Here is a 26,690-nt window from a genome sequence, read left to right as displayed (position 1 = left end):
GTTCACTCAAAGCAAAGCATTAGGCCTTTGGCCATCTATTGTTTATTTGTAAGGTTATCTACTCTTTGCTGAGTCTCAGCATCCTGGTACATAGTGTAACTTAGCCACATATCACTTCTCTCATAGCATTAAAGATATTCCGTTAAATCAGTCCAAATATCTAAAAGGAGAAGATGAATTTCAAATGTTCTTTTTATGTTACAGAGAAAACAAGACAATTTATTTCACTTGGACTAGAACAATTGATTATTTTTAAAATATCCTTACTGAGGTTTAATGACTATGGAAGGAACTATCCCTTCAGTTTTCAGAACAGCAGACAGACTCTTTCATTTCCTGCACAAACACACAGTGCTACGAACAGTTTAGAAATGTGTTTTCCTGCTAACGGGGCTTGATCACAGGACTTTGCACTTATCAGCTTTGGAGAGGGTAAGCAGCTGTACGAATTAAGGAGTTATTGAGGTTTGTATGTATTCATACTGTACCCTGGAGAAAAAAAAAATGCTATTGAGAGCTGGCTCTGAATAGCACATTGCACCTGACACCCACAGCTGGCCAACTAATCTCAACCGCTAACCTCTCTCTAAGGAGGGAGATGATGATTCAAGTTAGCTTTCTCTAAGCTGGACAAAGTTGGATACTCCTTGGCTTCTGAGGTTTCAAGTGTTTTAACAGGTATAAGCTAGCCTTCTAATCAACAACTAGGAAGTAATCAGGGTTAACAACCATCAGATTTCTATAACTATATCTTACGTGATGGCTGCGGGAATTCAACATACTCATACCAGAAGGGATTTTTTGTTGTTCTTTTGATTGGAGAGGGAGGGAGGGAAAAAAATATACAAGTCTCTTGTGGTCCCTTTCTATGTCACAAGCACCTGAACAAGCAGTATCATCATGACAGCTAGACATTATAAAGCACTAGAAAGATTTCCATGACAAGAAGTCAAAGAGAACATAAAGAATTTTCCCTCACATTGCTTCTCCTGGGAGCTTCACAGTGCCAAAGTGCTGTTTGTGGAACTCCTCTGTGCTGCATGGAGACCTAATGCCAGATTTCAGTGGGGTTCATTTATTAAACTATCTGATTCATCCACCTCCATTTTCTCTCTCTTCATTCCATCCCTGCTGCTTACGGTAGCAATATTGAAGTGTGCGACCATGGAGCACGGATGACATTCCCTGCACAGATGACCACTGGTAGTCACTCCTTCGACAGAAGATAGATAGTGGTCAGGGTAATTTTTTGCTTAATGGTCCAGGTAATTCATAAAACTATAGAATCATAGAATGGCTTGGGCTGAAAGGGACCTTAAAGATCATCTCGTTCCAACGTCCCTGCAGTAATTCATCTCTGCATCCTGTGGCTACTGCTCCCACCATAGGATGCACCTGTTTTGCAGTGCTGATCTCTTAAATGCTCCTCATATTCTCTACTGATGTTAACAGGAAATTTGGGTTGTCCTAGTGAGTTAAGAGGTTGCGTGTCTAATACGAACTGAAAAGGTGGATCTTTGGCATCGGGGAAAGGAGCTCATATTCTTCCCATAGAAATACTTCAAGTATTTTGAAGCTAGCAGCTCCCTTGCACTTGTAGAAACAGAGCAAGCAACACATGGCTGAACAAAATTCTGTGGTAAACCCGTGAATCACAACACATCAGTCATCATAAATACTGTAGCACATTCTGGAACTTGGTGCCTGCTGCCCAGAGCTCTGCTAAATGGCTGTCACTAACTGGTTTGCTAGGCCCAGTTTGGATCCTGAGCTGATGAACGTAGATTTGAGCATATCATCACTTTTCAATGACTGCTATGCAGAGAGTAAACTGCATCACTGAATGTTAAGACCCAAAAAGAACACCTGTTTTGGTCCTTTAACTAAAAGTAGAGAATGCTCAGTGACACAGCTAATTCTTCCCAAAAACCTCAAGACAACCTCATTCTTTTCCCCTTACTTTTAGCTACACTGTATTATAATTGTGGTGCATAATGATGATTGAAGGTTTTTATCTCTGTTGCAGCAGGGGACAAGAAAAATCAGGAACAGCTCTGACACCCTGACAGGAGTGATTGTGTGGCATGCTCCTTGCCTGGGAGCACAGCCCTTGAGCTTTGTGTTGTGATGCCAGTGTCATAATGTTGTGACACTGCAAATTGATCTGCTCTCCTCACACACATTTTCATTACAAAGATCCTTTCACCTTTGCTGTTTGGTAAAAATGGATGAGAATCTTTTGAATTGCTGAGAAAATGAAAGAATTGGAAGGGAAAAGTGATTTGCTGAGGCTATGGAAAGACGAGAAAGAATAACGACAACAAACCTTGAGGTAAAAATCAAACAGCAGTTCTGTAGAAGGCTGCTGAGCACTATTATATTTGCTGTGTAGGAAAAGCTCATTTCAGGAGGTAACTCATAGTGAACTAAAAATAATATACCTGAATTCATGGTTATTTTAATTTTGTTTTCAAGTGAGCAAAATTTTTGGTTTTCCTGTTCTTAGATTTTATCTGAGAAAGGTTAATAATAAATCCATTATTGTGAATGTCTGGAGAGATTTGGTAAGCCAAGTAGCAAGAAATAAAAGGAATTTCGTGACCTAATGTTATTGTTTCACATCCAAGAACGAACAGAACAGAGAAAATATGGGTTATACCGAAACAATATCGGAGGCAAAAACTGTGAAATCAGGAAATCATCTCAAAATTGAGTGCTTTTCGTTCCAGTTCTTTGAACCGGATGAAATACAAAGCATTTCTAATTCATAAATATCACAGCAACTTTCTTTTGTAGCTGTATGATTTGTGTGTGTGTGTGTGTGTGCGTGCTGTTTGACTTCTTAAGGATGATGATACTCAATTCAAGCATCGCAACAGGAATGCACCGATTTTCTTTGCAAATCTGAGTACATTATTATTGAAATTATGCCACTTTGATTTAAAAAAAAAAAAAGTATATAATACGCACAGAAGATAATTTTGCTCCATATTGCCTGAGTCCTAAGTTTGAGTGTTTTTTCAGACCTCTCAAACATATTGCTTCCTTACTTATCCACGCACATACCAGACTTCTAAAGATTTACCAAGTTTTTCAGGAAAGTTAGAGAACATACCAATAATAACAGCAGTACTTGCTTAAGTTAGAATACAATGCTTCAATGTGAAAATGCTAGGAATTTTCATTGCTATTGAATCTACCGACATTAAACCCTAGTTGATTTTGAAAGCTTTAATTCACTGTGAATTGTAGAAACAGGTTTGCAATAGTCTATATAAAAATGTTAGTCCTGACCAACCTCGAAACAACCAGTAGAGCAATTGGAGATTTGCAGTTTAACTATGATTCAAAGGTGAATTATCACTTGAGTTAAAAACCAGCGAAATTTTCCATTAGCACTCTGACTCTAGATGAAAAAGAGAAGAGAGACTGTCAGGTAAGAAAATAAGTATGCAAGTATGGACTTGAAAAATATATAAATGAATGTAATCTTCTGCAGTCAAGAGCATCTTGCATAACAGACTTCCATTTACTTTTAAAACCTGTCAATCACACTTACCACATGTATTTGTAAAAGCATTTGAGAATACAGTTGAAATACCCTGCCATTCATCAACAGGAACACCACTGACCATAAACTGTCACTTCAGTTATATTAATAATAATGCTAATAAATATGAACAGTTTCTTTCATTCTCAAATCCTTTGGATCTTATCAAATGCATAAAGTTTGTAAATTGCTTCAGACTCCTGAAAATAACTGAGTGAAAACCCATTTGCTGGTGTAAATTATACCACAAAGTCAACCCCAAGTCTTCAGCAACAACGCTAAAAGACTAGAATTAATTGAACCATTCTGCCACCAGTGAGTTAAACTCAATCTCCAGCAGTTATTATGTAAGATCACTGGAAAGAGATAGCCTTGGCATAGACAATTGTTAAATGTAAGTTTTAATCAAAATAAATATCAAGTGTATTTACAAAACACTAAGCACTAACCATCCTTTGGAAGTCAATCTGAGCAAACACAAAGGAAGGAAATCTTTCAGAATGAACTAGAGTTCCCTGTGTTTGATAACTGGAGAATAGGACTGAGGAGTACAGAGAGACTTTCTACAGTGCAGACACAGCCATACAAGCCACAAGAGCACTACTGCATGCTTTGGAGAGTTGATTTTCTTTCCTGTGATTGCAAGGATAATCTACAAAATTGAAAGATTCAACACATTACCTCAAATATTCTCTCTCCCGTATATTTTGTTGTTTATAGGTAAACAGAATGCATCTCCAAAATATTTATGGTATTGAATATATCCAGGAAGTTATTTTTCCTGAGCCACAAAATCTAGCCATTAAGTTGCTATATAATAGATTGGACATCTTGTTAGTAGCCTAACCATACATATAACATAATTTCCATAGGGAATAAAGTGAACCAAAAAAAAGTTGCAGGGTGGCAAAAAACTGATACCTACATCTATTATTTATTTACCAATCCCACATGTCAACTCATTATTTGCGGCAAATTGTTTATTATTCAGGATTTTGGTGGTTGGTTTTTTTTTTGTTTTGTTTTGTTTTTTGTTTTGTTTTTTTTTTTACTTGCAATGAAAGCTTCCATGATATCAACAAAAGCTGAACATTTTTAATACATGCTCCTCATCATCCTTCTGTTTCAAGCAAAGAGGAAATCAGGCAACGATTTGCACAAATAAAGCATTACACACACCCAAAGAGAACGAAGATAAAACAGAAGCTAGAAGTTGTTCCTTGAACAGCTTTTCAAAGAATTCTCTGAGGAGCCAGCATCTTGAAAGACCATAGGGATTTTGTCAAGAACGTGACAATGATGAAGTTCAGGCACTGTGAATAAGGACACAGCAGGATACACTGCTTATGATGCTTCAAAACACAAAATTCTGACACCTACTTCATAAGGTTAAATGTTGCCTGAATTAATTTGTAGAAGTCTAAATTTACAGTAAAGATGGATCAGAACATGTATTGATAAAATGGCTGATTATGTTATTTGGAGTAAACCTATCAATTCTTTATTGCAGGTTTTCAATGATCTCAAATAATTTAGCTTTGCACCTCTCCATTCTACACAGTTCTCTCTTCAAATATTAAATAAAATTCCAGAGCTATACTACTGTGTTGCAATCCTATAGAGCAGAGTAGGATGCTGTACTCTGTATAAGCTATTTATATTAAGCCAATACAGCTACTCTTTGATTTCATAATCTGGGCTCCTGAGTGGGATGCAGCCAAAACTTAGGAAAATAAATTTATTCTTAGATTATTGCAGCCTGCTCTAATGGAAAGTGACACAAGGTGGGTATCTGGCATATGTTATCGAAACTGGACACCAATCTGGATTCCCAGCATCCCAAACAGAAGGCTATGGAAAAATGTAGTAAGAACAAGACTGCAAACCATTGATATCAATCGTTCCACAGTCTTTGAAGACATCCAGAACATCTGTGAAAACAGAGGTTGAAGAATATGAAAAAGACTAACTTAAAATCTTAGGAATGCAAGTTGTGAGAATATAATAATCTTTCTACTTAGGGAGAAAATAACATATTCAAGAAGGGGTATATATATCCATCCTGACCTCCATGAATTAAACAACTTGCATCACAACTTTTCCACATCAATAGATAACTTTCCACTGGCTTCAGTAGGTTTAGGTTTCTTTGCCAATAAACTTTAACATGTCCTGCTTTACACAACTCCTTTTACCACCCCATCTCGCCTCTCTACCTTCTTCAGCCTTTCTTCTCACCTCTGAACACATTTCCCAGTCTGTTTCTATCAATCCAATCTGTCAGAACAGCAGATGCGTGGAATGTCCAGGGAATGATTTTATCCTGAATGACATCAGTTTAATATCTCTGACATCTGCAGCGCTGTGTAAAATCTTACTGGCAAGGAAGCATTGCTTCACTGCTTTCTATTCTATCTTCTAAGGCAGGTGGTTTGGTGAGACACTGCAGAGGTTGCTGCCTGACTGCGTGGGGCGCTAAGAATGGACAGACCTAAAAATCTTCCTCAGCTGGAAAGAATATGAAATTTTAATTCAGAAGTAGCATGGATTATTATTTATTAATTTAGAAGCGGGACATGGTATTTGATCTGTAAGTGTGCCTATATTCCAGATTCTTTTCAAGCTAAGGGTTTTATTGCAGAACAAAGTCATAATGTGACTGGGGATAAACTGAAGCAGAAGAGTGTTTTACAAGGCTGAGATACTACCCAATAGCATATAGTAGGTGAATTGATGGTATTGATGAAGATATGCTTTCTCCAAATGACACTTGGTCAGGGAATTTCTCCTTATCTGTGCATTGGGACACACCACTGTGAAACCAGCATCCCAGATGAATAGAAATAGAAAAGAAGGAAACAGGCTAGGTTTTGTATGTTTTATGAGCACACTGTCTGGAAAGTTTTACTACAACCAGAGAGACAAAGGCTTACACAGGAGTATAGCTAATGAAGGAGAAAACCTATTTTCTGAATACGACTTCAGTTTCCAATTATAGAAAACAATTTTTCCTGTCTTCATCAAGCATTACTTCTCCTTCTGTTGCCCCTGAAGGAAATCCTTGTGTTGTTTTTTTTTTTTTTTTTTTTTTTTTTTGGTTTGGTTTTTAATATAAATAATCAACAATGAATAAATGTCTCAAAACAGGCATATGTAAACCTGACACAGGAGCACTAAAGAGCCATGCAGCAGGAATTCTAAAATGTCTTCCTATGATCTCCTTTCAAATTTTAATGCCTCATTAATGGGTCTGCACATCAGGGCAGATGTTTGCTCCCTAAGTGCTGCACTGTTAGAAAAATATAAGAGTTCCTGGCAAGTCTGAGTCTGCCATTCCCAGTTTTACGGGAAACAGCAAGGCTTTCAAACAGTGATGGTGAGGATGAACATGAGCCTAAATTCTTGCTGCAACATACTGAAACAAATCAGCCCAACTCTAAAACACAACACATGGTTTGAGAAACTATACTTCAGGTTGAAATTTGGTGTGGAGAAGTCCAAGAAAAAATTATGTTACCCACTTTGAAAAACAAAGTAAAACAAACACTCATTCTCTAGAGATGCTATGAGGCTCTCCAGTTCCCACCAAGCTGCAGGAGCAATTGTGAAGAACAGGAATGATACAGTTTTGTTTCAAAAATTAAGTGGAATTATGGACTGTCTAGACATCACATCTGGCCTTTCTGAAGAGCTCCACTGTACAGTGGAAACAGGGAAAAATAAGACATACAGCATAAAATGTCTAAAGATAGATTAAATGTTTAAAACATAGCAGTAAGGATATCTGGGGGCATAAGGGATGGTGTTATGGAGCTGAGGTGAATTTAAATGAAATTAAATATATAACAGAAGGAAAAGTATCATAACATTGAGGAGAAAGAAGCAGAAAAGCATGTTGTCAACCATTCTGACTTGACTCACTTAACACTTGTCCTGGATACAGAGGTGGAGGAGAATTACTGGACTAAAATATAAGGCAATAAAAAACTGTTATGATCATGTTCCCATGCTGAGAAGAGGGTGAACTCTGTACCATATTTCTGCTCTCAGTCCTGCTGTATTCTGTGTAAGAGAGAACATTCTTCCCAGAGAAAACATATTGGCTATCTTTCCTAGTATCAGAGGGTGGCAACACATTAACCACAGTTGCTTTTCCCCATCTCTGATTTCTCTAATGAGCTATAAAGAAAAAAGAAAAATGACAAAATTATTTTGAACACTTGGTTGGGAAAAGAGAGATATGATTTAACCTCACAAAATGACACTACACATGTAACTACAAACCATAAGAGTGCTGATCACTGGCATTAGAATTCACGTTGCTCTTTTTTCTAAATAGGCACTTACAGGCATTGTGCTAGCAGCTGAAGGATGATCATTAGCAGCTCCTGGGACATGATTCACAGAGCTTGTAAGTACATTTTCCTTTTTTGCACTTTTTTTTTTTTCCATCAGCCTTCTGATAACCATTTGAATGTTGGAGCCAGCAGACTGAAATTTGTACAGAGGGAATATGGTCTTTGTCCACTTTCTTCACAGACCAGCATAAAGCCCTTCATGCAGCACCAAGGCCCTCTAACTGTTCTTATCAATGTCATATTCTACAACCCCCCAAAAAGCAATCATCTCTACTTTTTGTCATTCACAAGTTCTCAGTGCTCCTCCTTATCACCTCATGGAATTTTCTGTCATCAACAACTACTGGAAAAAAACAATCTAATAGCATGAGTATCTGGTGAAAAGAAGCTTAATCAGTGAAAAAAGTAACTAAATGTAAGCCCTGCTACTGCCTCTCCAGTTTTCCTGGAGAAGGCAGCAAAAATTCAACCAAAAAAAGCAAGTCTTTCTTGTTAGATATTGTTGCTCTTATTTCCCAGGCCTCTCTTTCTCCAATCAACTCAACAGTTCAGTGGAATTCCGAAGCATTATTAACTTCATTACAATGGTGCCAATTAAGCACTTCTGAAAATACATATAAGTGTACCATTTCCCTACTGGCAAAATAGGTGCTCATTTAGAAGAGATTGTTATTAGTAACTTTGCTTCAAGTAAGTGAAAAAGAACAGGAAAGGTCTATATGCACAAACAGAACTGAGGTTGAAGAGAAAACCTTTCACCCCCAGATCCCATTGGAAATTGCCTCTGAGAATAAAGGATCACCTTACCAGTGGAGCAGAATCAATTTTTGTATCCTCTCCTACTAATTCTCAGAGAATCCTTAGCAGTCCTGACTGCAAGAGCATTTCAGGGTAATGCTGAGAAATGCCTTAGCTCAGTAGGCAGCTGTTGTTTGAATGGACATTTTGATCTCTGCTGTCTTTCCTGTTGAATTCTCCTCAAAATTCTTAGGTTCATCAGTTTCCAGATGCTCCTATATCTATCCAAAAGCCTAATAATCAAATGTGAGAAATTCTAAAACTGCTTAAGTCATTTGTCAGTAAACATTTTCACCTGCTTTCTCCTCTATTAATACTCCATCTGCTTCTTTTAACTGCTTGATGCAGTTGTTCTGAATATCAGCGTAAGAACATTTATAATGCTTTTGGCAACTGAAATAAACTTGCTACCATGATTTTATCTGAATCATCTTCCCTCCTTAAACTTCAGAAGCTGAGCAATTCGCATGTATGTAGAATCTGAATAGCTTCTTGAACAACTCCATTTCTTATCCTTTTTATTAAAAACTAAGAAAGAAGAGAGACAGAGAGGCTAAAATATTTTCACAGAAAAATTCAGTAGATTAATGCCTAACTTTTTTTTCCCTTGAATTGATCAAAATGGAAACATTTCAGATGATGAGGCAGACAGAGAAGATGATATCATCAAATTACACTGTCAGACTTTTTGACAAAGGTAACTTTTTGGGAGCCTTTTATAAGCCAATACCCCCAACAGTGTTATTTACCTTGTCAGGAAGATTCTTGTAACTAATATTTTGGGACTAGACAGGACTTTCCTCTGAACCATTTAACATTAAGAGATCTTCATGGCCACAACAGTGAATAGATTTGTAAAAAAATTTTAATAAAGAGCACCTGGAGTGATACAACTGCTAATGTAGATTGTAGAACCATAGAATTGTTAAGGTTTTATAAGACTACTAAAGATTGTCTAGACCAAACATCAGGCCATCTCCACAATGCCCGCTAACCATGTCCCTCAGTGCCATATCCACACAGTTCATGAACACCTCCAGGGACAGTCAGTGCACCTCCCTGGGCAGCCTGTGCCACTGCTTCACCACTCTTCCTGAGAAGTTTTTCCTAATATCCAACCTGCATCTCCCCTGGCACAACTTGAGGCTCTTAACTCCCATCCTATCAATAGTTACCCAGGAGAAGAAGCCTACCTCCAGATTCATAGTTGTATTTGAAGATTATTAATCTGAGTTATTGCTTACAGAGCAACATCCAAAAGAATTAGTTAATGTGACATAACAAAGGAGTATGTAAACTGCTGTCATGACTAGGAAGAATGAAATAGGGAAGCTGAAATCTCCTGGTGACAGACCAGACTTGTCTTTTGGGGTATGCGAACAGATACAGAGCAAAATCTGGAAAACATCACATAAAGAGCAGTCTTGAGTGATTCAAGTTACTAATTGTTCACAAAGCAGGGGTGAACAAGTTAAAATCATTCAGTTTTATGGTTTTTCATGTATCTTCATAGTATTGAACACTTACTGGCACTTCAATTTCATGATCTAGGCTCTCAGCTATGTATATCTATGAAAATAGCAATTACAGCAGTTTCTTTGACGATTTGAGAAATTTTGGAAATTCATGACATAATCTAGGAATGATAAGTTTCAAGGTGAGTTAAGGTGGGAACATGTTTTGGGAAGAAAGACTTTTCTGTGTTATGAAACAAGTTAAAAAGTTAATTAAAAAAAAACAATCACCACCACTCCCATGCTTTCATTCTTCTTCCATACCTGGAAAAAATAAAATCTGAACATTCCCAGATCTCAACACTCCATGAAAATAAAGAACACTTCTATCAAATTCATACTTCATAACTAGTCAGTGTTGAAGGGTCAACTTCTGACTGACTCAGAGCGGTATAATAGAAAAGGAAAGTAAACTATAGAGCAAGTGTAGGTGTTATCAAGTGCTCTCACTGAACTATACAGGTTTTGAAAAAGATAATAGATTTTCTTTCAAAACAAGATCACTGCAGAGCAAACTTTGGGATACGGTTCTGCAATGGAAAGTTATATATACAGTATGCGCTGTACTCAAAGATCAGCCTCAAGGAACACAGACCTTTCCAAAGGTCTCAGAGCAATGGTGCATGCAAAGACCTTGTTTGGCCAGGTAAGGCTGTTGCCAACTCACCTCTTCTGGTCAGTCTTGCTATAAAAGCCATATCAGTGCTATAGTAAATTAAACCATATCAGATGTTCCAACTAGGGAGCCTCTACTGTCTAGTCTGGTACAGCTGTTAGAGTGATGTTTATTACAGTTTTTACATGTGCTATATAATATTCTCCCTTATTTTGGAGAATATGTAAATTTAATATTAACACATGGCTCATGCTGTGCGTGCTAGCCTCAGTGAAAGGGGCAGTCCTGAGGATGTTTCATGTATTAGTCTAGATACAGGTTAACCATGCTAAAAAAGGGTAATTTTTTCTGTCTTGCCTCAGGCTTAGCAGCTTCACATCCATTTGTACCATATAAGAAAAGTCAAGTCTCTTCCATTTGTACCATATAAGAAAAGTCAAGTCTCTTCCTTCCCTTTTTATTTAAATAAGGAATAGAAAATACACTATCAATACGTAAGGAGCTTTTCCTGCTTTGGGGATGTATAGCAGGATTTTTCCCCAACCAACTCTCGCTCCAACCTTCTACATCCCTCCACACAGCTCAGGAAAAATGCCACCTCTTCAAATATTCAGACTATGTCCCTTATTTGCACACAAAATTGACACCTCCTGGCACTTCTGATACAGTTTGCAGTATAGATTTTTAGGTGACACACCTGTCAATTTGATTTCTCAGGCTAAGAAATCAGAGGCGATCCTTAGAAACGTTTGACCTTTTTGATACATATCTAAATTGAAAATTCAAACTGCTATGAGATTCACAAGCTGCTCAACCTAAGCAATTTCTCCTCTGCTAAGCAGTTAACCACATGAAGCAGCCTATGGCCCAGCTGGAGAGAGAGCCCACAGAAATAACACATTTCTCCTGTGATTTGAGCAACTCCTCTTCTATTGCTTGGACATAGTGGTCTCCTTTCCATTACTGGACATAGGAGTGGAAATCAGCTGAAAAGGCCTTCAGGAGATGAAGTCAGGATTCCTGGTTTATTACCCAGATTGAGGACCACATGACCTACAACAGATCACAGGCATCTCTTTCTTCTATGATTTATGGCTATATTTAGATGCTCACCTTGACCCATACCGGAGTGTTTTTCAAACATGCGGTCTTTTCAGCTCTTATTGAAATCAATGAAATATCAAAATTTCCCAAGAATATAGACACTTTCTATCTCACCTGGACTATTCCAAAAGAGTTATCTAAAATCCTACATTGTTGTTAATATATATACATGTTTATGTCTTTGTGATCAAAGACTGGCTTGTCTCCTGAGCAAAGTCAGTAAAGCCTTACTTCCTCACCTCATGATATGATATATCTGTGCTTATCTACATGTCAGAATCAGTACTCAGATAGAAGACGCCAGAGGCCACAAAAGACTTGGTCATCAATTTGCTTGCTTTCCTAAGAATCAAGAGTCCATGCACAGCCACGTTTCTCCTGGCACATGCAGTCCCTGCTGTTAAAGCAGCAGCTGTCTGGATCCAGTAAGAGGCTGCTGGAAGCCTCTCTGCAAAGTGAGAAAGCTGTTTTTATGCTGACGCTGGATTAATCTGAGATGAACTACTGAGCACAATGTAGCAGTGGATAAAGCTTTTACATCTGCAACTGCAGATTAGGCCTGGTGGGATAGTGCAAATGAGGAAAAAGAAATGGACGTGCAAAAGAAAAGTTAGAGCCTGGTGCCTCTGCACAACTCTTGGTCTGCCTGCTGGCCAACCACAGGAGGTGACACTGCAGGTGATGCCCAGATGAGGGACCTGGCTGGATGAAGGTATGTCTTGTGTTCATGTACAGTAGTAAAACTAGCAACAATGTGGAGTTTTAAAACATATAGTTCAGAAAAAAAACACCCAACAAAACTGTCAATAAGTGACACCACTTGGACTCTGTAGATAGTGTAATTTTAAATGAGGTACATGTGGAAAGGAACCCTTGCTGCATTGGCTGGCCTGACAGCTTCCTTTCCCCACTCATAAATGTGAATGTAACTCTGCATTTTTGGCTGAATGGCTTCTTGGTTACTGAACTGTGCCTGTTGCTAAGTCCTTCTTGCTATGCTTTTTTCTATTTTAGATACTCCCACAACTCAGTTTATTTACCTGTAAGTAATGCAATCCTTCCAAACCCATGCTGGTAAATCCTTCCTATCCTATCTGTAGCTTAAAGAATGCCCTGATCCTCCAAGGTCAACATATAGATTTGTAGGATTACGGCATTCTAGTCTGATGAGATTTATAAATTGAGTTCCTATAATAAAAAGATATTTTCTCCTTAGAGGAAGAGTTTCCACTGACTTCACAAATATATAGGTATGTATTTACCTATTTCAGCACAAGGATCCTTCAAGAATTAGCACCTACGTACTTTTGTGTGAAAACACAAACATGCAAAAGCACACACAGAAACCTGCTATAATGCAAAGATGTGAAGGACCCTTGAAAAAGAGCAGCAACAGGGGAAAAAAAAAAACAGAAATGAAAAAGCAATGCTTCCCTTTTTTGATGGTGCTCTTATAACTGCCTTTGGGAGGGAGTCCGTTATTTCGATAAGAGTTAGGACTCAACAGCCAAACAGCATTCTACCTCCTGATGGCATCCCTGTTATCTCATAGGCATAATATCAGGTCTTCACTCATAAACAATTTCCCACGCTTATTTTTCTGTTTCTTTGACTTGCTTTAAGTCTTTGAATCTTAGCCCTCCTGCTGTTTTTCTTCATCTCTTCCACTATAGCTTCAGTGACACAAAGAAATAAGCAAGATAAACAACTATTACTGGACACTATGTGAACATTTTCATTTTTTACTTCCATCTACTGTGCTCAGATGGAAGAGAAGCTGTCACTGTTTTTTGCAAGTGTGCAAAAGGATGTTGCACGCATCCCTATATATATGGAATTTGGGGTGGATATCATAGCCAGAAGGACACAGGATATAGCTTAGGGTATGTTCATGTCTAACATCTGAGAAATGAGACATTAAAAGATGCTCCCTCAAAAGAAGGTGAGGGTTCCCAACACAAAAGTATATAGGCTCATGCTCAGATCCAAGATTCCTGGTCCACAAGCCAATTTAAGTTTTGGCAACGACTATCATTCCCCAGAGATCATTATATAGTATGATAGATTTCTCCCCACCAAATTAAAATGTTTTTAAAAAATTGATTATAAATGGCCTGAGAGCACCAGGAAGTTAGTTTGTAAATATTTCTCATTCAACCCTAGACCATCCTAAACCAAATAGCAGGAAGATTTTTTTTTTCCCTCTTCTCAAAAGGTGTTATCTCTGACAACACTGGTATCTGGTTTGCCTTCCCGTACATCCATACTCCGTTTGACCTGCCATAAGGGATAATTTGTGTTGGGTAATGATTTTAAAATACTACTTCTTCAAGAACATGATGTAAATACCAGCATTCCCTAGGTAGATCCTTCTATCTTTACAGAGAGTATGAAAGTTTAGAGCTGTAGTTTTTTTGGGGACAGTATGGAGTTTCACATCCATTCATATCAGTCCACCACAGGGAATACCATTCAGTCCCTATTCTCCTATAACAGAGAGTTACCACTGCGTCAATGCATTTCAGATGAATTTCATTTTTCTTGGCTACTGCTTAAGTATGATACCAGCTTTGAGGGAAGTACTTTCTGATCTGATGTAATACATCATGTGGTTTTTAAAGTATACCACCTTCATCTTATTGAGTTTCTTCATCTGTCTTTCCATTTTTAATCTTAATGAAAGTGTTCCAAAGAATTTCCCATGCAGAATTTAATACCATATATTATACTGTCAGTTCTCCTGCATTATTTAATTTGGTGATCCATTTTGAAGGAAAGGTCCATTCCTGAAGTACAGATCTATGGGGTTTTTTAAATTATTTTAACTGAGTTTTTATACCCTTTTATTCCCCTCCTAATTTCATCACTATAGGAGCTTTGTGATTGATACTAGTTAGAATTGCTTAAAAATATGAAGTTCCTCAATTTTCTGATGAGACTGCAGAAAATTCACCATTCATGCTAATTGTAAAAGCTGCAAATTAGAGTTGTCACATGGAAATAAAACTAGAGTCTCCCAGAGAAGAATCATGTCCAGAGCTTATATACTAGACTACACAAAAACACAGCTGCATTGTACAGAGAGCAATCCATTCACTCCCCTGGGAAAATCTGATTGCAAACAAAACTGTCACAACAGACCAAAATCTACATCTGAATGATATACATCCCAGAGAAACAAACAATAACAATCATAATCACCATTATTATTACTAGGAATTGTCTGGCAAATTTGTTGCAAACTCAATTGAACAACTCCATATTAGCCCACTCCTTCTGCAAACGGTCCTGACAAAATAATCCCCTCGACAATCCTAATGTGCATAAGACATTGATGGAAGATACTGAATTATGAGCCTCCACATGCTGAACCAGCTGTCTAGAAAATGTATCTTGGGGACAGTAACAATTTGAAATGCACATTGAGATTCTTTATCAGAGATTGCCTGCCTGCAGGATCATTCCACGTGTCATAAGAGGACATAAAAGTGAAGTACAGGGATATGCAACCAAATGGCCAGTAGCTGAACCAGTGAGGGAGCAGCAAATCCTTTAGTCTAACTGCAAGGGTCAGTAGTGAGAAAATGTCAAGATAAGTCCCTATAGCTTAAGTGCTCTTCTGATCAAGGGTAGTGGAAAGGAATGCTTTTACAGTGGCACAGTAGATTTTTGTTAGAGAATCTTTGAAAGGATTACAGTTAATTTAAAAACAGAGCAGACCTAATAAGGTTGAACCAAGCCTAAATGAGGAACCTAGAGAAACCAAAAGATACAGCATACTACCATACTTGGCATAAAGAACAGCTAGTGGCCAGGGTTAGACCTCAGTCAGGAAGCTGGAGAAGCAAAGGAAATTCTGTTCCCATCTTAACCTTCAAACTAGCACCTAAAAATAAGGAAACTGAGAAACTCTGTAAAAGCAACAGCAAGAAAAATGCAAGGTTGGAGCAAAGTTTATACATACTCTGCACAAAGTTGTACAGGGATTTGGACAAAAAGACCAAAAGTAAGGTTGAGCAGGGCAAGCAGAACACCATTAACTAGCACTAGGCAGGTATAATTATGACTGCACTTTGAAAAGTAGGCAAGGGTGGAGCATGTAGGAGACAGAATCGCTTGGGAGAGAGAATCACAGCTAGAAAGCAGAAAACGAGATTAGGAAGGTAGGCTGCATGGACAAATCCATCAGTTGGGATTCCCCTCCCTGCTGCTTAGATTCAGATGCCAGCCCTGCTACTTAGAATAAGGGGCACAGCCTCTCAGAAACCTGACTGCAGTCAAACTACTCATGGCTGGTTTGAAAATAAAGGAAATCACATCCTGATTTTGCAAGCTATTGGCTATGGTAGTACCATAGCAACACTTTATGATGCAAATAAAAGCCCAAGGTTTGGATAAATCAGTTCTTAACCCATCTGTAATTTGATGAGATTATAACTACGAATGTCTCAACTTCAAAATGCGTAGGCGCTCTTTTCATGTAAGCACGAAAACCTCAGACTTTAGTCCCAAAATATTGAGAATACAAAATGCAAACAAGAATCCTACAAAAGCAGAACAGGCTACTTGATGTTTTCACAAGTTTTCTGCTTCTACTCAAATAGTGAGTGTTACAGGTACTTTATTTTCTCTTATAGCATCACAGTAGAACCTACACCAGCAACTAGAGGAACAAGGACTTTTTTTTTTAAAATAGCATCAAACGAGCACATCAATAAAATGTCTGAGTTTGCATTTGAATTACCATAAAGTTGTAGAGTCCCTTGCCCATATGCACCTCTACATTTCTGAGGAATTTCTTGGCAGTAATTTGATTCAATGAACTCTAATTGCAGTGAACACAACGCACAACATTTTTTTGGATGCTTTGAATGTTAACTTTCAACATTCAAATTACAGCTGTAAACATATTTCAAGGCAAAAGAGAGCAGGTTCCATATACAGGTTCCTAAACACTAACAACGATATCATAAACTCTGGTGCGGTATGAAATCTGAGCTCCTGCTGGTGGGCAAAGAAATAAAGCCTTCTCACTGCTATTTTTTCAGTCAGCCCCTTGCAGCAAAATTCGTTTAGTCTTTGAACAAGGTAAAATATCAACATCCGTGCAAGTGGAAACCTGAAGTTGTCTGGATTTGTACTTTACAGTCATGTAATTTTTAATAAGTTCTTAACAGATGCTTCAGCAACTTCTTTAGTAACTTCCTGAAATTCAGTCTTTGAATATTGACCTTAGCTATCTTGGTCAAAGGCACGTGTACAGTTGGAAGAGTAGTGCAGTTAAGATGGTACTTTACAGGTGTTATAGTTGGAAAGACTGTCGTGGTATTTCCATACAATTTCCATATAGCACTGTAAAGAAAGCACATAGATGTTCCTCTATAAGAGTATCAGACAGCACTCATTAAACACTACTTATCACCTAAATGGTGCTTTTAATTCGATCCTTCTCAACAAAAGAAGGAAATCAGATTCATCAGTGCCTTTTTTCCCATAATCTGTTTCTTTTGAAAAAGAAAGGGAGATAGGGACTTCAATTTTCCTTTTCTTGTGAAAATTTTGATTAAAACAAGCATCTAAAGGTTTCATAAAAAAAAAAAAATATTAAAAAGAACCAATATATTTTTCTCTCCCAATTTTCACCTGTGAGTTCACCTGTAAGCACTACTGTACTACTGTGGCTCTTCAGGCAGCAAAAGTTCACCCTTGTGAGCTACATTCACCACCTGGCTCCTCTGCTCTTTGACATCTATGATGAGCTATGACATGTCAGAAGATGAAGGGCTGGTGCTTGGAAGGTGAGTCTTTCAGAGAGTTAAGAGCACAGAGAAGGCTGATGACATGAACCGCCTAAGCAACTCTGAAGAAGTATAGAGGAAAAATGCTGAATTAAAATATTTAGTATTCAGATGCAGCTTTTCAGCTGTAATATTAGGTGTTTACTTTTTTGAGGTGGAAAAGGTCTTATACTTTACAAGGAGAGAGAAATTCTACTTTTTCTGACAAGATCTTGTAATTACCTTCTGCTTGCTCAGGGAAAACTGAAACAGAGGCAAGGGTAATGCTGTGCCTACTGGCACTTTCTGAGTCAGTGTCAGGGTAGAAAGGGAAGTTGTGAGCCTGACTGCCAGCGAAGAGTTGCAATAAAAGCCCTAGTGCAGAGACAGTCTGAATAACATAAGGTGATTTATGGAGGTGTAACTTATTTCTCCTGCTGAACTGGAATAAAATACACTGACATAAGCACTTTTACTTTCATAATAACTATATTTATGCTACATTTGTTTGCCAGTTTAATGATATCAGCAGAGTTAAAAAGCAAAACTTCTTAGCACTGACAAGACTTGATCCACATATGTAAAATACATCTTCAACAGAAAACAGGAAAAAAGTCATTTATTTTGCTGAAAACAATAGCAATTTATACAGATAGCTCACTCCATCTTTCTCCTCCATTTTCTCCATTGGTCTCACCGACAGACAATAAGATCAACTAAGGTTGCATCAAATTTTTATTGACAGCACTGAGACAAAATCTAACATTATCACACTCACCTAGAATTTATTTGCAGTTTTAAAACAATAATAATGAATGCCTGCTGTTGAAATGTGATTTCAAGTATATTCCATCTCTCCTTCTTTTCTTAACTGGACTGTCACTCTAAATTTGAGATTGTTTGGCACCAATTTATACCCAAAATAAATTTTCCATGTAGTATGACAGAGTTTTACAGTGCTACAAAATGCTGGTCTCCTCTACACAAGGAGATTGTCTTCAAAGACGTCTTTATGAGGTACCTACGTTTATGTGGCAGCATCAGGCACGAGCAATGGCTGTCAAAGTCTGAGTGCTGAATGACAGCCACTGCATGGAGATACAGCCCTGCCAGCAGCAATACGCTGTAGAGGTGACTAATTCAAACTGCGCAGTGTCTGCTCTTGTGGAACCTAATGTTCCCATGGCACTACTGTATAACCATGGTGCCATAGCCAGCATCCACCCTGTCAATAAAATGGCTTTTATACATCCCTAGCTGCATATGAACCGCTCTAGAATACATCAGAAGAGTTGCTCTTTGCACAGTCCCTGTGGAATTCTGCTTTCTCCTACTCTATTTCAAAGCAAAAACATTCTCAGGGAAGTTGACAGATACACATTAGGGAAAAACCCAGTGTAAGCTGCAAGAAGTTGAGCTATCCTTTCCTTTCCTGTTATAGGGCTTGCCAATTAGAAATGGATTTGGGAGAATTCTTTCTGCAAGACAGACATATTGTAAAAACCTAATCCCTATGATTTAGCCTATTGAATTCTCTACTTTTTAAAGTGTGGAACACATATTCCTTTATAAAAACTTAAATGTGGTTAAAAAGAAAAAGAAGACTTAAGAAAGCCCTAACAGTCTAGGCTAAAAATTTCAGCTTCTTCATGTAGGCTAATACATCCTTTTTGCTACTTCGTAGATCCTGTAGATTATAAACTATTACTATTACTTTCAAGCTTCTTCACTTTCCAGCATTTGTTGTCCTCAAGTAAGATTTCACTGCTAGATTTCCAGCCCAGAATTCTACATGGTGCCATATTTATTTGACACAATTACTGCAGCACTAAAAATATGGTCAGATTGGTTAAGAGCAGTACAAATCAGTTGGCTGATTTACCTAGCTTAAGTGCCTCCTGATATTTGGCTGGGCAAGTGAGAACACGGCAGACAACATGTGGGGAAACAAAACATCTGTTTAAATCAAGGAAGAGCTTGCCAGCTGACTGCTGCAGTAAAATCAAATAATCTACATTTCTTATAGCTCCCAGAACCCTTCTCCTCTTTCGGTGGGTTGTATTTACTGGCTTCTGTTATGTAGTTCAGGTTGGAAAACATTCCAGAAAGACTTATTTTACCTGATAAAATTCTTTAAAGACAAGCCAAATCTCTTTCACCAAGTAATTCAGAATACATTATGTGGGTTATCCACTGCTAACACAGGAATGTAAACTCAGTTTAGGTTTATTTTCCTGTATTCTCTGCAGTAATCAGCTTTTAATTGCACCTTGGACACAGGTTATCCTCCATGGTTTTCTTTAGGGTAAATCAAGCATCTACTGCATACCATCTCACTTTAAGAGAAACTCATCACATTGCAAATGCAAACCACCTTAATAAAAAAAATACTTGAGTCCTGTAGTCAAAAACAGTACCTTTTCAGTCTGGTTATCACACCACAGAAGTGCAAATCTTGGACGATGGCAGGAGAAAGTTCTGGATGGATTCATAAAACACATTCCTAAATTTTAAGATTACCAAAAGCCATTTTCTCTCCAAAAGCATTCACTCATTTGTCTACCCATCAAGGAATCTATAATAAATATCATTACCGTTCCTATTTCTAGCACAGTAATCAATGCCTCGCTCCGCTCTACGTTGTGTAAAGGATGACGCTAGCAGTGTCTGTAACATCAAACAAGCACTATTTTATTCAGCTAAATCCACCCAGGAGTGACACTGCTATCTCAGTAGCCTGCTCTAAGTCTGTGCACTAAAGCTTGCTGGAGGCAGAGAGCCTGGAGAAATACAGCATTACGCTTGTGTACTGAGAAAACACAGGCAGGCAGTGTATAAGCTGATCCAAGTCATCTCAAGCCCAATCAGATTTTTTTTAAGAAGGTCTAGGAACAGGATTAATAAGCTGTAATAGGGATAGAAAACCCCAAGGCAGCTGGCCCTCAGTGTATTTAATGCCAGCTCCCACACTCACTCTTCTTTGCGGTGTTGGTGTTTTCAAAGCTCATCACTAGCATCCGAGCAGAAAAGACTAGAAGAGGATTTTGCATACATGTCACACAAGGAAGCACTTGTCAGTACTTATCCCATTGCTGTCAAAGAAATTCTCTGATGATTCAATTTGGACATTTGAAAAAGGTATTTTTTTTCCCTAAGTTAAGTAGTTTCCTCAGTAGCATGAATGCACCTGTAATGAGACAATCCATGTGATAAAAGCTTTAATCACAGAGGCCAGACATCCATAGTCAGATTTCAGTTAAAAGTGTTATTTATATTTTTTAATTTCTTGCCACCCGCCACATGCAGAAAGGACTACTTTATCACTGATGTAATAAAAGAAGGTGCTCAAGAAAAAGGATATGGATGAGAACAAGCTAGTTATTAACTAGCTGATGGGATTATTCATTTCATAATGCAATAGTCTCCATTAAATTAAGGTCTCTCCTCCAACTTTATCCAGTCCATTCCCCTTCGTTTGTTTAAAGACTGACAACTTATTAACACCTCATTTGTAAACACCAACAACCATATGGTGTTAGGACTCCAGGCTGCCCAGGGAACCAGGCATGAACAACCTGGTGGTGGTTGTTGTTTGTGTAAACTTGGCATATGGGTCTCGCAGCAAGAGACAAGGGCTCAGAGATAGTAGGAACCACCTCTGATTCCCTGCTCCAGACAAATTGAGTGGGCCAAAGACTTTGCTCAAAGAGGGGTTAGGCAAGTGATTGCAGTTACATTAATCCTTAGAGTCCAGATTTGGATATACTGTAAATTCATTTTCAGTGCTCCACTAGAGAATTATTAAGAATCAGATTCTAATGTCATCAGACTTCAAAATTCAGTTAATTTCTGCTCAAAGCTGGTAATATAGTGCTAGGATTACAAAAACCTGCACCAATTACTAGGGAATTTTATTTCAGGAAGAGTGAAGTTTGAGGGTCTGAATGTCAGCCTAACCATACGAAAAGAAATACTAAGTTGAGCCACATAAAAAGAAGAAATTCAAAATAGCTCTCTGTATTATTTACCTCCCTTTTTTATTTATTTATTTATGGGGGGAGTGGGGACAGAGCAGGGAGAGCAGGGAGTGGGATGGAGAAGGTATCTGAATGAAAGGAGCCAAAATACCACTGTTATGCTAAAAACCATAAAGGTGAGTGTTTTTTGTTTTTTTAAGTGACAATAAGATATTGTCATAATCTACTCTTTGGGGGGCTGGCAGAAGAGTAAATAGCCTAGTGTTTACTCATAACAGTGAAATATAAATAGAATCCAGAAAGAGTTTTGTCTTTGGATGAAAGCATAAAGCAGCACAGAGATCACAGACTGGCAAGATAACATTGATAATGAAAAGAAGCAAGTTATAGTGAGGCAGGAAAACCCTACTTATTTTTAGACCAATCTTTGAGCTGGAATAACTAAACTAAGTACGTCCAAAGTAGCACATTTTAAAAAGAATAAAAACAATAATAATCTGAAAACCATACTTTGGGAAATATCAACTAAGACACTTTTCTCAAGCTCATTCTTTCTTGATATACAATACCATGAGTAGTTATGGGTATGCTTGGGTCAAGAGGATATCAGGAGAAACTCAGTAAGCTGAATAGATTTCCTGGTACATCCATAATTTTTCCAGCTAGACTTACATCTCTGTAGTAGCAAAGATTCCCATGCTTTATAACTCAGAACACCAAGGAAGATTTAGGTTTCAATGCGTAAGAACAATTACAAGTTTTAAGGCTTTCTGCAATGAGTTGTACAAAAGCATGAGTTGTACAAAGCTTCGAAAACTGTGATCAAATTGATTTTGGAAAAAAGTACAAAGCCAACAATTCGTACATACTTCTCCATCCTTGGAAGTGGTTATTCGCCATAACAAAACCCCATCAAATGTACCATGATTTGAAATCCAGAAGGATAGTTAATGTGGAAATACTGTCCCTGTTTCGAATTTTACAAGGAAAAGCTCCAATCTAGTTCCATGTGGTATTTGGCTTTCAAATAAGATCAATGTTTTATTTACACTGAGGCTCCTACTGGAAAGTAATTATTGTGAAGAATCTTTGGGATCAGTCTTGTACTCTCAGTATTTGATATTCTGTTTGAAAGGCCTGTCCCCAGGAGTTACAATATATAGCTTGTTATATACCAAGAAAAGAGCACATTCAGGAATTCTTGAGCAAGGAGACTGCGGAATAACCCCCTAAAGATTTATTATTGCCTTTTGTCTTTCTTGCAAAGCAGGATTCATTATCCTTGAAGAAACATGGTGCTTGAATCCACTTTCTCTACTCTTTTAATATTGTCAAAATTGCTTCTTTCACACTTAAGAGTGAAATGATCCTTGACCTGGAACTAGGTTTGTGCATCCCAGGAAGTAGAATTGTGAACCACATTGTAAACATATTATGAAATATGTAATTCAAGCATACTCTCACATCAGAGCAGAAGAACACACTCTCCTGTCCAATAGTTTTCTCAATAAGCACACACTGAAATTTCAAGTTCCAGTTTCTCCCTGCTTAACATCACTAGTGCAAATTACTGCAAAAGGCTTGCTGCTGAATCAACATCAGGTCATCTTAAATTTGGCATTCATTAAATATGATGAAAAAATGGGGAGAATTAAATCCTGATTCTGTCTGTAAAGATATGGATAAGTGATTGACTACTAATCACAGTGTATCCATATTATGCATTTTTTTCCATTCATGCAATGACATGTAAAGACATTTAATTGAATATTTAATTGGTATGCTTTCCTTCCATAGCCCACCATACAAATAGTGAAAAATCCCATAACTTTTGGAAACTTCAGAAGTACAACTGAAAGAATTCATGTTCACCTGTATTTTAATAGAAGTAGTGCTACCTCACATTTAGTTGTCTATTTCTTAGCAGATGTAGTGAAAAGTTAATTTTTCATTAAGAAATAATTTAATTTTAGAACATTCATTTTATTTTGGTGTCCAGTAATGAAATGCTCTATTCTCTTTGCCTAGCTGAAACCTCAAGAAATTAGCAATGATAGTGTTCTTTAACATTTAATACGATACACATTTATTTTGGCTTAAAAAGAAATAACACACACCATTCCTTTCATTTCCTTTGCATAATTTTTCCCTGAAGAAGGAAACTAAATCTCTTAGATTCAACATAAAGGATATCTTTTAAGATCAAAGAGCAATATGGGGCAATATCTCTTAGTGGAGAGGATCTGGGGCTTTGAACTACCTTGTGGGAAAAACCATCAGTGGAGAAGTCCCTTGCTAGGAATGTTTAGATGTTGTGCTGAGGGACATGGTTTAGTGAGAACTGTTTGTGATAGGTAGATGGTTGGACTCGATGATCTTGTAGGTCTTTTCCAACCTTGATGATTCTATGATTCAATTCATTTTCTGAGGCATCTCTTCACAACTCTACTCCTAGAAACAATAGGCACCTCTTGGGAAAGCAGCACTGGCATTATTCATGGTGTAACTACAGTGTGACTACAGGCTACTTTAGTGCATGACATGAATACATGAATGCTGCTGTTTCCCCTTACTTTTCATGCAGCTCACCCTATATACAGCTGCAACTTTTGCTCCCAGTATGTCTCTGGTTTTCAGAATTCCACCACTTTCTTCCCAAGTTACTGAAAGGAAATTTCTGCACAGGATTCAGAACACTTAACATCTAGGAAAAGATATCATTTTTATTTCTTGACAAAGAATGCTCCCTTTCCTTAGGATCAACTTATTCCTATAAGTCTCATGATTCATCCTATTTTAGGACATGAAAAAAATACTGTATGATTATATACACTTGAAAATACACACAAAAACTAAAAAAAAAAAAAAAGTACTCAAAGTTCTAGAATCCTCTTTGAATGTGACATCATACACATTCATTTCAAATATGAGACTGTCCTGCAATAGAGGCTTGCAGGTCATCATAGTTCTTGAAAATTGAAGTCAACAGGTGCTTCTTCAAATTCAATTTCCTAGACATTAGAGATTCTCCAAATGAAATTTCTACCAATAGCATAATTTAGTGAACCAGTTACCAGCAGATAAATACTGTGCATCTTTCCAGAACCAAAGCCAAAACAGATATTTTCAAAGAGCTTTGAGTTTCTTAAATTAACTTTCACGTGGACTTGGCAATCACAAACAAGTGTTATTTTGAGAAGAAGAACAAGTAGCAGAGCAGTATTCTTGGCTGGCATATATCAAAGTATACATACCTGACAACTGCAGTGTTAAATAGAAAAAAGAACAGGATAAACAAACTGTGTTGTTTGTTTTGCTTTTTCTCAAGAATCTGACTACAAAAGGATCAGAATGAACATCTGTCTATTAAGGAAATGGAAAAGATAATACGGCCCAGCCTGACTGACTGTAGAGCTCCTACACTGTTGCAGGCATAGAATACAGTGTTACTTTTGTTTTGAGAAGAAAATCTAGATCTACACCAATACATTTGCAAAATATTAAGGTTTTTTACTTTTTAGTTTAGATGGATGGCCAGTGCTATTCCTTTACAAGATCGGTGCTGATTTTTCCTCACATTTAAGTGGCAAAACTTTTTTTTTTTTTTTTTTTTTTTTTTTGACTGTCTTTAATAGATGTAGAATGAAATATCTCAGACATTTGACTGTGGGAAGGAAATCACCTCAAGCTTCCCTCAGCTTAGGTCATCTACTGTTTGTTTCAGAAAGCACATCTTTTATTAGGATACAAAGCATGAGCATTAGACATGACAGTGGAGAGGCTAGAATGGTGGGCTTCTGCTGACTTGTCCATTCAAGACAGCAGTTTCCCTGAACTGGCTTTCTCTGTTTGGGACAGATCAGGCAAGCGTTTGCCTAAGAGCAGCAATGGTCTAAGCAGATGTCTCTCTCTACTTTTGGATTTTGGGAACACGCAGGTTCATGGAAAGTTATTATTGACCTCTTCATTTCAGATACTTCTGTTTTTACTCTCAGATGGCTTCCAAGAGAAAGAAGAATGCAATATACAGAAACATTTCCCACTAGATTTCCTGTTGTCATGATAGTTTCTTTCATATTTACAGACTATACTAGAGGCAAGAAGGGCTAAAAACCATTCTTACATATTTTGATTTTTCTGTCATCGGACCTGTTAAACTCACCCCACTGATTAACTTCTGTTAATGAAGTTTCTGATTTTTCTATATTTAAATCATGTGAGAAGCTGAAGTAGACTAACAACTCTTCTCATTCTTTTTGCGTGTACAGATGCCCTGCTCTCTCACACCTTCCCATCATCACGTTATCACCCGTATTTCTCCTTATTCAGGAATGATCTCATTATCAACTGTGCCAGCCTGATTAAGGGAACACTTGAGGTAAGGGACATTATATACACCATATGGTACTTGTCTCATTGAGGCAATTTTCAAATGTACAGTACAGACTGTACAGTCATCTTTATCGAGTTGAATCAGAAGAACACATTTCTTTTTATTTAAACAGTAAATTCAACTGGTGCCTAGAAGAAACTGCTTCCTTGGCTTCAGAAAATAAAAACATTCCTGAAATTATTATGAGGTGAGATGAAAACAGAATTAAAAGGAAAATAAGTGGAACATATTACCAGGAGCAATTTCCAATAACATTTGTACTGAGCTCCCTAGTGGAGGGTGGTGGGGGAAGGGGGGGGGACACAGAGGAGTGGGAGGAATGTATCATGTTTTCTTTTTTTTTTTTTTCCCCCTTCTTAATTTTGCCATGTTGATTGCTTTAGAGAATTCTTTGAGCAGAAGCTGGGTAGAGCTGTTTGGATCCATAAAGTCAGGACAGTCAGCTAGATCTGAATGTCAGAAGGAAAAGTTTGTGGATGTATGGATCTTTTGAAAACAACTATGAGAGAACAGTTCTGTGCAAACAGACTTTATGGCTGACTTATCTGCATTCAGTGAAAGGGCGAAAAATAATTGTATGTCACTCCTGGGATGCTTATACAT

The 26,690-nt window shown here is 37.6% G+C and overlaps 1 protein-coding gene and 1 long non-coding RNA gene across 3 annotated transcripts in view; one reads left to right on the top strand and one right to left on the bottom strand.

Moving 5' to 3' along the window:
* The window catches only part of LRFN2 (leucine rich repeat and fibronectin type III domain containing 2), a 134,921-nt gene that overhangs the window by 96,027 nt on the left and 12,204 nt on the right, over positions 1-26,690 (bottom strand). The gene's annotated exons all lie outside the window — the stretch shown is intronic.
* Positions 1,017-26,690, top strand: LOC116232949 (uncharacterized). 2 transcript variants are annotated; one of them, XR_016464655.1, is made up of 5 exons: positions 1,017-2,332; positions 7,890-7,961; positions 25,963-26,072; positions 26,200-26,274; positions 26,471-26,690. It is a non-coding gene; the product is annotated as an uncharacterized LOC116232949 (long non-coding RNA). The 2 variants fall into 2 exon arrangements; XR_004167844.2 differs by lacking the exons at positions 1,017-2,332; positions 7,890-7,961 and adding an exon at positions 24,616-24,683.

Source organism: Phasianus colchicus, chromosome 2 (assembly GCF_987193195.1).
Source record: "Phasianus colchicus chromosome 2, bPhaCol1.hap1.1, whole genome shotgun sequence".
Taxonomy (NCBI): Eukaryota; Metazoa; Chordata; class Aves; order Galliformes; family Phasianidae; genus Phasianus; species Phasianus colchicus.
Note: the sequence above shows the minus strand (reverse complement) of the source record. Positions and strands in the feature narration are given on the sequence as shown.